This window comes from Oryctolagus cuniculus, chromosome 2 (assembly GCF_051225735.1).
Source record: "Oryctolagus cuniculus isolate XC-2025 breed Fujian yellow rabbit chromosome 2, ASM5122573v1, whole genome shotgun sequence".
Classification (NCBI taxonomy): domain Eukaryota; kingdom Metazoa; phylum Chordata; class Mammalia; order Lagomorpha; family Leporidae; genus Oryctolagus; species Oryctolagus cuniculus.
In genome coordinates this window covers 18623999-18637858 of record NC_142868.1, presented here as the reverse complement: position 1 = coordinate 18637858, position 13860 = coordinate 18623999, and the positions used below count along the sequence as shown (strand labels likewise).

Below are 13860 nucleotides of genomic sequence, written 5' to 3'. Positions count from 1 at the left end.
CCCAGCTCATATCCCTTCCTAATACCTGCCCTTTATTGATTCTGTTCTAGACTTCTTGTGGGTTCCTTAAATCCTCAAGTATGTACCGACCCTATGGCCTTGGCTGTGCAACTATCCCTGCTAATGACCTTACCTTACCCCAAGCATTGTCTTGGATCTCTCTTCTCTCCAGTATTTACCCTAACATCAGCTGCTCAGTGAGGCACATCTTGGCCATTTGTTACTGTAATTTACCACGGATGCTCTTCTTTGCCTCATTCGTTGTCTCATCTTTTTTCTGATTGCCATGGCAGGTAACAAAGTGAGACATACTCATAGTCTACATTATTTGTTTTTCTGTTTCAATGTTTACTGCCTGCAAATCATCATTTTTTAAGTTCTGTGAAGACAGAGATATTTGTTTTGTCCACTATTTTTTTTCCAAAGTATCTAGAATTAAACATAGCCTATTGTAGTCACTGAATAAATATGTTTTCAGTAAATGAATCTATCAGAAAATCATGCTGATTCTTGCTTCAGAATACAACTTGAATCTATTTTGTATCATACAATCCCCCAACAGCTTTGTGACTTTGTCTTAGCCATAGTTTTAATTTGCCTGGATTATTACTATTGACATTCTAAATAGATTTTATTTATACCTTTGCTTGCCCTCATTTAGCTTATTCTAAATCACACACACAAAATTACAAAACAAGTACAGTGATGAAAACAAATTTAAACCGTAATTCATGTTATAGCCCCAAACCTCTTTTCTTTCACTCAAAGTAACGCTCAGAGCACTTCCAGTGACTCCTCAGGTCCTACAGAAGCTTCCCTCCTCTCTTCTCCTACCCAACACCTTTCCCCCACCACCCAGATCTTCCTGCAGCTCTCTGAAAACACCAGGTTCACAACTGTCTTGGGCCATTGGCATTTGCTATTTTGTTCGGTATGCTCACTTTTCAGAAACTTTCACGCTGGCTTCATGCATAGCTCATGTCTTTAAATGAAACTGTCTGTGAGGACTTCCCTGAGCACCCCACCTTAAATTTCACCCCCCACCAACATTGCTGTCTCTCTTTATTTTTCTGCATGACACCTATGGCCATGTCCTCTATGAATCTGCATATTTAGTTCACTGTCACCCCAGCTAGGCTGTAAGCTACCTATGGGCAGCGGTTTTCATCTACTCTGTTCACTGCTGTGTCCCCAGGGTCTGTGAGAGTATTTGGCATGAGGTAGTCAATTAGTAATTGTAGGGGAAAAAATGAAGTACTCTTGGCATTTGGAAATACTCAAAGGAAATGCATGTGTATTCGTCGGTGTTCCAGTAAGAAACAAATGGCATATCTGAACTAATTTTAGGAGACTTTAATAAAAGGATTATTTACAAAGGTGAGGGCAGGGTTTAGGGAAACCACCTAGAAGAGTATTTTAGCCCTTGGCTAGAGTGACTGATCTCTCCTTCCCTCCCAAATGGAAGTCAGAAAATGAGTCCTTCGATGGGGTCAGCCTTCTGGCACCAAGCAGTTGGGAGTGGGAGGTAGAGCAGATCTTAAGGTGCAAATGTATGGTACTTGAAATAATACTGCTGGTGATTTTAATGGTAAATTTGAAAGAGGGTCAATAAAGCCACAATCACTTTCCAAACTTTCAATATTGAAATTCTCTAGAAATGCATGTTTTGGTTTTCACCATTTACCCAACTTGAAGCCATGTTTGTATCCTAATAGACCTGAGGTTCCAGCCTGTTTAAGATGTCCTAGATCCCAGGAAACATTCATTAGTAGGGTTTCACTAAGGACAAGAGGTGAGGGTATTTATTTAGTAGGTACTTATGGTGTAAAATAAATGACTTTGTAAAGAATTGTATTTGATTATACAAATATCCAATAGTGGAAATAACGGAAAGGAAAGAGTTAAAGCAAGGTGATAGAGCAGAAAAGTAAATCTTTAGACAATGTGGGAAGGACATCTCTGAAGAAGTGATTTGTTTGGAGATTTATTTGTTCATTCATTCAAAATGCAAAATGATGGAGGGAGGGAAGGCAAGAGAGAAAGAGAGAGAGAGAGAGAGAGAGAGAGAGAGAGAGAGAGAAAGAGAGAGATTGTCTATCCAATGATTCACTCCCCAAATGGCTACAATAAACAGGGCAGGGCCAGGCTGAAGCCAGTATCTGGAATTCCACCCAGATCTTCCAAGTGGGTGGCAGAACCCAAGTACTTGATCCTTCCTCCTTTGCTTTCCAAGATGCATTAACAGTAAGCCAGATCAGATCAGAACTGGAGACACCAGGACTCAAACTGTCACTCCTGTATGGGACGCCAGCAGCTTATCCCACTGTGCCACAATTCAGTCCCCTGAAGAAATTATATTTGACTTTGGATCTGCGAGATGAGTAGGAAATAATGTGAAAAGGCATCCAAAGGTCATTTTAGCTGGATGGTAGGGCCATTGTCCAAAGACATTTGAGGAACAAAATTTCAGTAGACTTAGAGTGTGATGAGACTTTGCAGAGAAGGCAAACTGTAACATTAGGCAGGGACCAGGCAAATGCTGTGTGACTTTGTACACCACTAAAGAAATTGCTATTTTACTCAAAATGCAAGAACGATCTAGGGATGCCGTATTCAGAAATACACTTTAAAACATGGATAGGCTGTTGATCTAGCCATTAAGAAACATCCAGCTCCTGATCCCAGCTTCCTGCTAATGTGGACCTTTGGAAGCAGTGATAACTCTTTCTTTCCCAACATTCCCACTGCTTGATATCAAGATATTGGGTTCCTGTTACCTCCATGGGAGACCTTTATTGAGTTCATAGCTTATGCCTTCAAGCCTGTCATAGACCTGGATGATGTGGGCATTTGAAGAGCAGAACAGAGGATGAGAGATTGGACTCTGTCTCACTCTGTCTCTCAAACAAATGTTCTTTAAAATGATAAAAAGGATTCTTTGACAAATGTGGAAAAAAAAACATAACTTTTTTTCTATCACCTTTCTTTCTGCATTTTCATATCACAGGTTTTCTTTTTCAAAAATAGTAAAGGAATTTGACTTAACTGTTTCTTTATCTATATTTTACTTGAATTTATATCAGCCATCTTATTTCAACTTCTTCTCTTTGCTCATTTTAGGCATTCTGTAGAATTTGTGGAGTACTGTTTATAGTAGTTTGATTTCTTTTAATTGATGGATATAAAAATACTACTTCTCAGATTATATGCAATTAATTTGTAGCATTTAAGTTTATGAATGAAGTGGTGAAGAGCACAGACTCCAGAGGCAGATTCAAGCATTCTAAGCCTCATTTTACCACACTTGCTATTTGTGCCATCTTGGGCATGTTTCCTTATCAATAAAACCAGAATAATAGCATATAGTTAATTGGGTTGTTTAAAAAGTTTAAAGAAAAGTGGAACTGAAGACAAGTTTATTTTCATACAAAAACAAAATTGAGGTCTATGCATAGTTTTCTCATAATATGCATTTGCCACCAATTTTTTGAAGAAGAAAAATTTTTATTTGGTGAATTTCTTTGCACAAAAATAAATTTATCTTTTAATTTTATTTTCTATGAACTTAGGATGTATTCTTGTATATACAAAACAGCTAATACTTGATATATAGTTATATACAGTAATAATACATGGTAGAGGGATGAATTGTGACCATGCACAAGCTCAGTCAAACAGAATTTGCAAATATGACCTCTTTTTTATATAAAGGTAGTTGCAGGGGTAAAAAGCTCATGATAATATCATTCTAGATTAGTGTGGGCTCTAACACCATTGTTGGATGTCTGTTTAAGGGGCAGGAATGGTGACTCAAGAGATAAAGGGCTATATAAGAATAGAGGCAGAGTGAAGTGATGTATCTGCAAGACAAGGAACACTGAGAATTGCTGGCTGCCACACACACACACACACACACACAAAACAGTAGAGGCATGGGATTCCCTTAGACTCTCTTAAAGGAGGCAACTGCTAATACCTTGAGTATAGACTTCTGGCCTCCAGAACCATGCAAGAATATATTTCTGTTGTTTAAGCCATTCAGAGAGTGATAATTTACTAAGGCAGGCCTTGGAAACTGAAACACACACATTCATGGCATTTCAATTCCTCCTTCAAACCAATATAAAATTCTTAGCTTGCTGTTATTTCTCTGAAATCCCACGTTTATTGATATCATCTGGCATTCTACTTTCATCCTGTTATAACTTTGTGTTGCATCTGTGTATTTTTACAACTCATTCTTTAACAATTGTCCTGAGATTCACAGCAATCGCATTAATAATTATTTAGACAGTAACAGAACTTACAAATATCTCATTCCCTAATGCTTTTTGAATCCTGTATGCTCCTTTATCTGTAATGAAGCTTTAAAATAGAAAGCACATGGCAGGTGGAGCCACAACAATTGGGTTTGCAGGGTACAATAGCAATACATCTCCTTTAACCTAATACCTTTCCTATAAAATGAATGCATATTACCTACTATAAAACAATAATGTATATGCTTAAATGTTAGTATGATTATTATCACTAATGTTATTGTTATCATACCTATAGAAGCAGTTCAAACCCTTACAGTGCAAGAATAACAGGTAAAAAGTGCAGATCTAAAGGCATCATCTGTGCATGTGTGCGATTACTTTTTGCTTTTTTACTTTTCAGTCTTTTTTCAGTCTTTCTACTTGGACTAAGTCTGAATGCCAATTACTCAAACACGATTTAAAACAGGTGAAAAATCTGACGGATCACATTTATGGTTCCCATACAACGTGTCTACAGAGTCTAAGATCATTAGAGGAAACCCAGTCACTTTTCATTTTATGCCCAATTATTTCTAAAGGAAAGTGACAGAAATATCAACTTTTAAAAAAATGCATATTCACTAATTTATGAAGAAAAGTGTCCAGAAGAATGCTTGGGATCTTCCATTGGCAGCACAATTCAGCCTCATTGCCAAGACTCTCATATTTCATGGAGTTACTTAAAGATAATTCCTGGCTCATATCCATCTTTCCCCAACCATTCATTTATTCAACAAAGATCTTTGATCATGCACCCTGTGATGGCTGTGTTATTGGCATAGGCATTCCAGAGGTGAGGAAACAGATAAATGCATGGAGTTTCCATTCCAGCAGGATTTCACAAACCACAATCAAGCAAGAAAACAAAAATTCACAATGAAAAATTGATACATGCCACAAAGAAACTAACACTGTGAAAAGTAATGTGTGGAGCTATGCTGCTTCTACAGGATTTAATGAAGCCTGCTGGATGTCTGTGGTTTTTGTTAATGTGTCATTTATTTGTTCTTGTATTTCACTTTTATAACAACTGAGGACAGAAACATTCCAGTCAATATCAAGGAAGGAAACTAAGAAAAGGAGGCAAGCAAGACTTCATTGGATCAACACTGAGGCGTTCACAAGCACTGAATATGGCCAGTGACTCAAGCTACTTGGGTGAATAGCATGATCAGAATAATCCTACACAAAGCATGAAAGTCAGAAACAAGGAAATGTATAGAATGGTATGAAGGCTGACAAAGATTGATTCAACGTTATCTTCAGAAATGAAGAAGATGAAGAAAACAGAGCTACTGGGTATTAACTAAGACCATTCCCAGTTCAACTGCTGATAATCAGTGACCATTTCATCAGGACAAAACAAATAAAATTATATGTCCATGGTCCTTCAAAAAGTTCATGGAACATGCAATAAAAAGACAGGCTTATTTTGTGAAAAAAATTTTGAAATTCATGCATAGTTTTTTGGTAAGACACAGTTCCCATGAAACTTTTTAAGGTCCTTTGTATTTAGTTTTTCTATAACCTGTTTATTCATTCTTCCTATTGATGTGGCTTATCAGAAAAATGTTGATATTGTAATTCCTATAATAGTTTTATTTTCCTCATTATTTCATTTCCCATGAGAAAACTCGTTTGGATTTAAGCTTTCTGAATTACTTATTGCTTTAGTCAAACTCCTAAGTCACTGCCTAAATTGGGAAGCAGATGAAGAAAAAACAAGTAAGAGTGAGTGAAGGTGGGGTACATGGGTTGTATAATCAATCTTGGCAACCTAACAGCAACACTAGGCAATGCCAGTGTCCCAGGGAAGGATGAGCCCTCCAAGGAGAAGAGAAAGCAAAGACTCAGTGTATTCTCTTGTGTATTTTCCTGAATTCGTCAAGCATCACTCTGGAGAAGGCTGATTTATTTCTTACATTTTTGTCATCCATCTCTTATGCTTGGATACTCAATAAGTCAGCTTTAAAATGAATCCAGGGGTTTACATGGTCTCCTGGATGATACCAGCTTTATTTTAGCTATTAAAACGGACCACTGGGGGTGGGCATTTGGAGAAGCAGTGAAGACACTGGCTGGGATGCCCACATCCTGTACCGGAGTGTCTACGTTTCATTCCCAGCTCTACTTCCAATTCCAGCTTTCTGCGATGGTGCAGACTGGGAAACAGCAGTATCAGCTCCAATAGTTGCATACCTGCTACTCCACATGGGTGACCTCCATTCAGTGCTGGCTCCTGGCTTCAGCCTGGCCCAGGCCTGGCTCTTGCAACATCTGGGGGTGAACCAGTGGCTAAAAGATCTCCCCCTCTTCCTCTCTCTCCCTGCTACTCTGTCTCTCTCCCCTGTCCCTTACAATAAATAAAATTATTAAGTGGACAACTGTGTTAACAAAATCAGCCTGTTCTCAATCTCCTTGGGAGGAAAGAGCTCTTTTTGTCTCTCCTACCAACAAGATTTTCTTATAACTTCAGCACATCTTAACACTTCATATTATATGCACATCCCATTTAGGAAAGAGCTCCTAAATAAAAACTCTCAGCATTTTTTTCTTTTGCTCATCTTATTGGCATTACTGTAAAACATGGCTCATTCTCATTCCACCGAAGCAGCAGAATTTTTCTCCTCATCTTTTTATATTGATTTGATGGGTATAAAATGCAGGTAAATCTTGATATCTATGTTGTTGTTTCATGGGGATGGAAAGCTATTGACATTGCAGGAAACAGGTATCTGCGTCCTGTTAAGAAAGAGAAAAAGTACTTCAGTCCTTAGCACAGCACATTATTTTGGTATTCAGATATCCAGTAAGGTGTGCCCCCTCACATGCAATTGATTTCCTCCTTAACATTAGAAGATAAGATTTGTTAACACTCCTTGTTCATCTATTTAGGTCAATAGTAAGATGATATGGAAGCACAGTAAATCCGTGATATTTGGAAATTAAGATGGAAATTAACACTTAACAACAGAACATTTTCCTAATGTTTTTTGCAACATCATTTTAGGAAGTTGGAACATTTTCTCACAAATCTATTGCTCTACTTTGGCAAACTTTGTATGCTTCCTCTAAGCACGTGAGATGATGGGCCACCCAACCTTGTAACAACCTAATCTAATTTTAAAAAAAATTTTAAAAAAGAAAATGTCCTCAAGATGAAAAAAAAAAAAAAAAAAGCATTTGACTGCTCACAGGGCTGTATTAGTTATCTTTCGTAACTACCTAAGAATAATTGAGTTAAGCCACTTTATAAATGATGGAGGTTTATTCGTCTCATGGTTTTGGAGGTTCACAGCTGGTTTGGAATTGAAGCAGTCAGGACATGAACTGGTGCCCACATGGGTTGCATGTGTTATATGCAGTGGTTCAGCCCACTGCACCATAACACTAGTCCACAGAGTTAAATTTTACTATTTATTTCTTATTTAATTATATTTTTGTCTTTGAAAATACTCTCAATCTTCTGGCTTTGGCCTGGCTCAACCTGGGCCATTGCAGCCATCTGAGGAGTGAACCAGTAGATGAAAGATCTCTTTCTCTTTCTCTCTCTCTCTCTCTCTCTCTCTTTGTAACTCTGCCCTTCAAATAAAATGAATAAATCTTTAAAAAATTTAACATTGCAATGCTAATAAAACTGGAAGTTAAAAACTACACACTTCCAAATAACTAATGGGTAACTATAAAATTAAAAATGAATGCATGAAAATTTTAAGAACAGTAATTAGAATATTATATATCAATAATTGAAAGTTATAACTTAAGAGTTACCTTATAAGAAATGTGTTATCTTAAATGTTCATATCAGAAAAGAGAAAAACAGCTGAACGTTTATTAGAAATTAGACAAAGAGAGGCAGAACCCCAAAAAATATAACTATAGAAATATGACATAAAATTATGAGTTTTGACAAAGAAGAGAAATGTGTACAAAGATTAATCAGGAAAAGGAGACAGAGAGCGAGAAAGATAACGAATTTTTGGAATTTGATGGGAATATAGCTTTAAAAACAGGTATTTCAGATTCAAGAGGCAAATAAGTATATTATGAACACTTACATTAAAAACTGAACTTTTTGATTAAATTTATAATTTCCTAGCAAAGTTGTATAAAGTGCTGTTTTATTATCCCTGTAAAAATTGCAGCAATAGCTTAAAATCTTCTGATGGAGTATCAACAAAGACCCAAAATTTTATAAGCTAATTTGACCAAATATTTTGGAAATGGATGATTCTAATAGCATTAACGTAAAAAGGGAGGAGAGAATTTATTCATGTTACTTTATGAGGCCTGACTTACCTCCCTACTGAAATCAGATAGACAAGACCTTACTCATCATGAATATACATATAAAAATCCCTCAAACACATAATATACCATTTTCTAATAGTATTTATCAGAGGAATGCAAAGACTCATTCAATTCTTAGGAAGTTATTAATGGAATTCACCATATAAACATATTAAATATGAAAAATGGAATGAATATGGAGTAGATTAGGTATAAATTCAATACCAAAAATGAATAAAACTCTTAAGAACTCAAATGAGGAAAGGATGTTTTAAAATCTAAAAGATAATCTAACAAAAAACCTACAATGAAATCAAACAAGTACATAATAATAAGACATTATTACATTTATTCCCTTTAAAATAATAAATTAGTTGAGGATGTCTTCTATGACCACGTCTTTATCTGATTTCTTTTCTTCATTCACAGTAGGCCTTATTGGAAAACTGTTGAAAACAACTAGTCCCCAAGTGTTGAAAAGGAATAAATAGCAATGCTATTTTTCCCCAATGATAATGAGGTTGCCCACATAGGAAACTTCAGTGAATATACTAAGAATGTCTTACAATTAAGATACCTCTACATAAAGACATCTGTAAGAGATAGAAAATGGAATTTTAAACAAGAAAAAGATATATTCTATATGAAAATAAAATGACCTTTATAAGTTAAAATTTAGAATTTTCCTATTGGACATAAAGGAAGACCTAAATAAATGGAGAGATTATAATGTGTTCATGAATAGAAAGTCTCAACATTTTCAAATGTCAATTCTTCCTAAATTCTTTAAAGGAATCAGATGAGGGAATTCGTAATATACACTGATACTTTTTATAAAAGTAAAGTAAGTAAGGAAAAGCTATTGGCACCAACTGGGGAAAAGGTAGGAATGGAACAGAATAGGGACTTCAAAAAAACAGACCCAACCTTTGTACCAACTCGATTGATCAAACAGGTGACATTTGAGAACGGGGGTAGGGGGGTGGGGGATGAAGACTTTTCAGTGAATACTGTTGTGGCAATTTTCAGTTACACATTTGGGAAAATATAAAACTGTATTTCTACCTCAAAAATTGCCTTTGGTTTCAGGAGATACTTTCAAAAAGAAAATTTGTACATTTTTAGAATGAAACATAGATGAATATGTTCATGAACTTGGGGCTGAGGATTTCTTTTGCATGTCATCCATGAAAAAAAAGACTTAATAAATATACATGTATAAAAAATATTTCAGCATCTGGCCAGTAAATGGTAACATAAGCAAAATGAAAAAATGAGCCACAAATTGAGAGAAAATTTCTGTAAAACATAAAAGATTTTAGGGATTTGAATCCAGACTATGAATTGAAAGCGTTATTAAAAGACAACCTAAGGAAATGGACAAAATACAGGAACAGACATTAACAAAATATGAAGCATATACTGTAATTAAAAACATAAAAATAATTAAGGAAATAAATCAAAGTCACAATGAGAGGCTACTCTGTGGTGCAGCAGGTAAAATTGCCACCTGTAATGCCAGCATCCCAAGTGGGTGCCTATCTGGTTCCCAGCTATTCCACCTCCAAACCAGCTCCCTGCTAGTGGCCTGGAAAAAACAGTAGAAAATAGCTAAAGTGTTTGGGCCCTTGCCACCCAAGTGTGATACCCAGAAGCTACAGGCTCCTGGCTTCAGCCTGGCCCAGAGCTGGCTGTTGTGGCTATCAGGGGAGTGAATCAGTGGACGGAAGATTCTCTGTCTCTTTCTTTCTCTCTCAACTCTGACTTTCAAACATTTTTTTTTAAAGTCACAATGAGATATCATTTTACTAATTGAATAAAAGCTTAAAAATTCTGTGCAACAATTAAGGCAGGCACAGATATGAAGCAGTGGAGGGTGTCATACACTATTGATGGTAATAACATTGCTATGAACAATACTGAGAGGCCGGCACTGCGCCTCACTTGGCTAATCCTCTGCCTGCGGTGCCGGCACCCTGGGTTCTAGTCCCAGTTGGGGCACCGGATTCTGTCCTGGTTGCTCCTCTTCCAGTCCAGTTCTCTGCTGTGGCCCAGGAAGGCAGTGGAGGATGGCCCAAGTCCTTGAGCCCTGCACCTGCTTGGGAGACCAAGAGGAAGCACCTAGCTCCTGGCTTCAGACTGGCACAGCGTGCCAGCTGTAGCAGCCATTTGAGGGGGTGAACCAATGGAAATGGAAGACCTTTCTCTCTGTCTCTCTCACTGTCTAACTCTGTCAAAAAAGAAAAAAAAAGAGGCAAAACAATACTGAGAAGAAAAATCTTGATATTATGTAGTAATGTGGGAGATTCCTCTCCTAGATATGTATAGAGAAAAATTTACTCATCTGCCCTATAGGATATGTTCAGAAGGTTCACGAAGCCCATCTTTTTTTAAAAAAATATTTATTTGACAGATAGAGTTAATGAGAGAGAGAGACAGAGAGAAATGTCTTCCTTCCATTGGTTCACCCCCAAATGGCCGCTATGGCCGGAGCTACGCCGATCCAAAGCCAGGAGCCAGGAGCTTCCTTCTGGTCTCCCATGCAGGTGCAGGGCCCAAGCACTTGGGCCATCCTCCACTGCCCTCACGGGCCACAGCAGAGAGCTGGACTGAAAGTGGAGCAACCGGGACTAGAACCCCGCACCCATATGGGATGCTGGTGCAGCAGGAAGAGGATTAACCAAGTGAGCCATGGGACTGGCCCCAAGCCCATCTTTAGTAGCTAAATCCCAATATAGCCCAAAGGTCACTAGCTGTGTTTAAAATAAACTGTGGTTTTCTACATAACACAATTATGAAAATCAATCACACAGAAAGTGCACATGATTTAATTTAATAAAATTTAAATTTGTGAATAACAATGCAGTGTGAATAATCTGCCAAAACAAAATTATAATCAACATAAAATTTGGGATAGTGGTTAAATGGGGAAAGCCCCAGACAGCATTCTAAGGTCTGTGGTGATGGGCTATTTCTTAGGCCAGAATTATGGGAGGGTTTGTTATAATGTTATACACACAAAGACAATACTCCATATAATATGTATGATATATATGTCAAGTATAGAATAATATTTTGAAATATTTGTTATTACTTAGCATCAAGGCAAACCTACTTCATCATTCAGGACTCTGCTGGTTACAAGTAAAATAAAATATAACCCAAACCGAGCTAAGCAGAAAGTGATACACTGGCTCAGGCAACTGAAATTGCAACCTAGAAATGACAGTTCAAAGGATGCTCTTAAGATTTAACTTCCATACTGGTTGTCCCTCTTTCTCACCACGGGCTTCATTTACCATCTTTTTGTGGTGCTAAGAGATTTTCAGAGGCTCCAATATTAGAGTCTCTCAGGTCAAGTGCAGTAAGGGAAAAATAACCCTTTCTCATAGTCTCATACACAAAAAGCCCTGGTTGATTCTGATTGGCAATGCCTCATCTTGAGTCAGGTGCCCACTCTGAAGCACGCCGCATCACCTGAGCAGCTATGGCTCCCGCTCGTGGGCTGCGAGACTCAAGCCCCATACCTAGAGGCTGAGATAGGCACTTACCTCACCTCTGCTTTCCAGAGTGCTTCATTGATGACCATTTGGGGTGCCAAAACCACGAAGCTGGCAAATGGGGAGGGGGAGGCAGAGGTGTTCAATGTGCTAAAGAAACCTATTTAATTTCATATGAACCGAGGTTCAAATAGAGTCCAATTATCATGCATTAATTAAAATGCGGAAAGAGCATGCATTATGGTGGTTTTTGAATTTTTCAGAACTGGCTCAAGTCACATCTTTTCTCCATGCTATCTGTATAAGTTTGTGATTTTCTCCAACATGGAAATTTTATTTCTACTTCACTAGAGTGTTATGAGGATCAAGTAATATATGCAAATTGAATTCCTACAACCTAGCAAATATGAAATAAATGTAAACTATCTTCATTATTGTCATCATCATCATCATCATCATCATCACTATTACCATTCATTTAATATTCACCAGAAACATGAGGTGTCTTCAAAAAGTTCATGGAAAGGGCTATTACAAAAAACTATGCAAGAGCTTCTATTTTTTTTTTTTACAAAAATAAACTTATCTGTAATTCTATTTTCCACAAACTCTTTGAAGCATCTTTGCATATTTCTTTGGGCAATAATTTTGAGAGTTGTTTTTAGGAATATCAGGAAAAATGATCTTCAAGAATTCATATTATTTTATTTCTTGCATTTTTGTATTGTGGTATTTAGCACAGTGTATTCTATTTGTGTTTATGTGTCTATTTCTCATCAGACTGAGAAATTCTTATGGCTGATGTTGAATTCCTCATTGTGTCCCCCTCCTTGCATACCTTGTACTCCTTGTAGATTATGGGAAGAAGAGGAAGTATGGTGTCTATTCTGTGTAATCATTCACTATATAATGTGCATGTGTGTGTGTATGGGTGTGCATGTTCCTTTTTCATAAAAAACTTTTTTTTTATAAAAACTCCATTCTATTAGCATTTTTACCTTCATTTTAAAATATGAACTATTAAATCTGGCTAAGATAAAACTTGGTAAATTCCAAACCCAGGATTAGAAACCTAGTCTGAATCCTAGAACTATTCACTTTCCCTCTATGTGAGTTTTTCCAAAATTGTGAAATAAAATCTTTGAGATTCCCAAGATAAAGTTTTCTGGGTACACTTGTATCTGTCTACTTTTTTGTTTGAGTTTCAATGATGATATGAAAAATACATGTGGGTGCTGGCTTGTGGTGTAACAGGTTAAGCTGCCAGCTTCAACACTGGCATCTCATGGGTGCTTGGTGGAGTCCAGTCTGCTGCACTTCCAATCCAGCTCCCTGCTAACACACCCGGGAAAGCAGTGAAAGATGGCCTAAGTTCTTGGAACTCTGCACCGGATGAAGCTCCTGGCTCCTGGCTTCAGCCTGGCCCAGCCCTGGCCTTTGCAGCCATTTGAGGAATGAACCATTAGATCAAAGTTCTTGCTCTTTCCCTGTCTCTCTGTGACTCTGCTTTTGAAATAAATAAAATCTTTAAAAAGTAAAATAAAAATAAATATGGACATATTCTTGATTATTACCTTATAACCCATGGCTGGCATCATGTTTCAAAGGCTCAGAGTTCAGTTTGTTTTCAACAACAATGGTATCAAGGGATCAACTAAAGTGACAGCCTTTAATTCTATTGCATTGTTTCAAAAACTAGCATCTGCAGACCCCTGAGGATCGCTATACTCTATTTGATAAATGATCGTGCGTAAGCAAAATGATAAAGT

The 13860-nt window shown here is 37.2% G+C and overlaps 1 long non-coding RNA gene across 15 annotated transcripts in view; it reads right to left on the bottom strand.

The window, feature by feature from the left end:
- Positions 1 to 3510: 3510 nt before the first annotated feature.
- LOC149127696 (uncharacterized) overlaps positions 3511 to 13860 on the bottom strand; it is a 190314-nt gene continuing 179964 nt past the window's right edge. For 3 of the 15 annotated variants that reach the window (XR_016229811.1, XR_016229812.1, XR_016229813.1), the window contains exon 6: positions 3511 to 7043. This is a non-coding gene — a long non-coding RNA (uncharacterized LOC149127696). Of the gene's footprint in view, positions 7044 to 12142; positions 12203 to 13860 lie in introns of all 15 variants that reach the window. The other 12 variants (XR_016229797.1, XR_016229802.1, XR_016229810.1 and 9 more) reach the window with 9 other exon arrangements.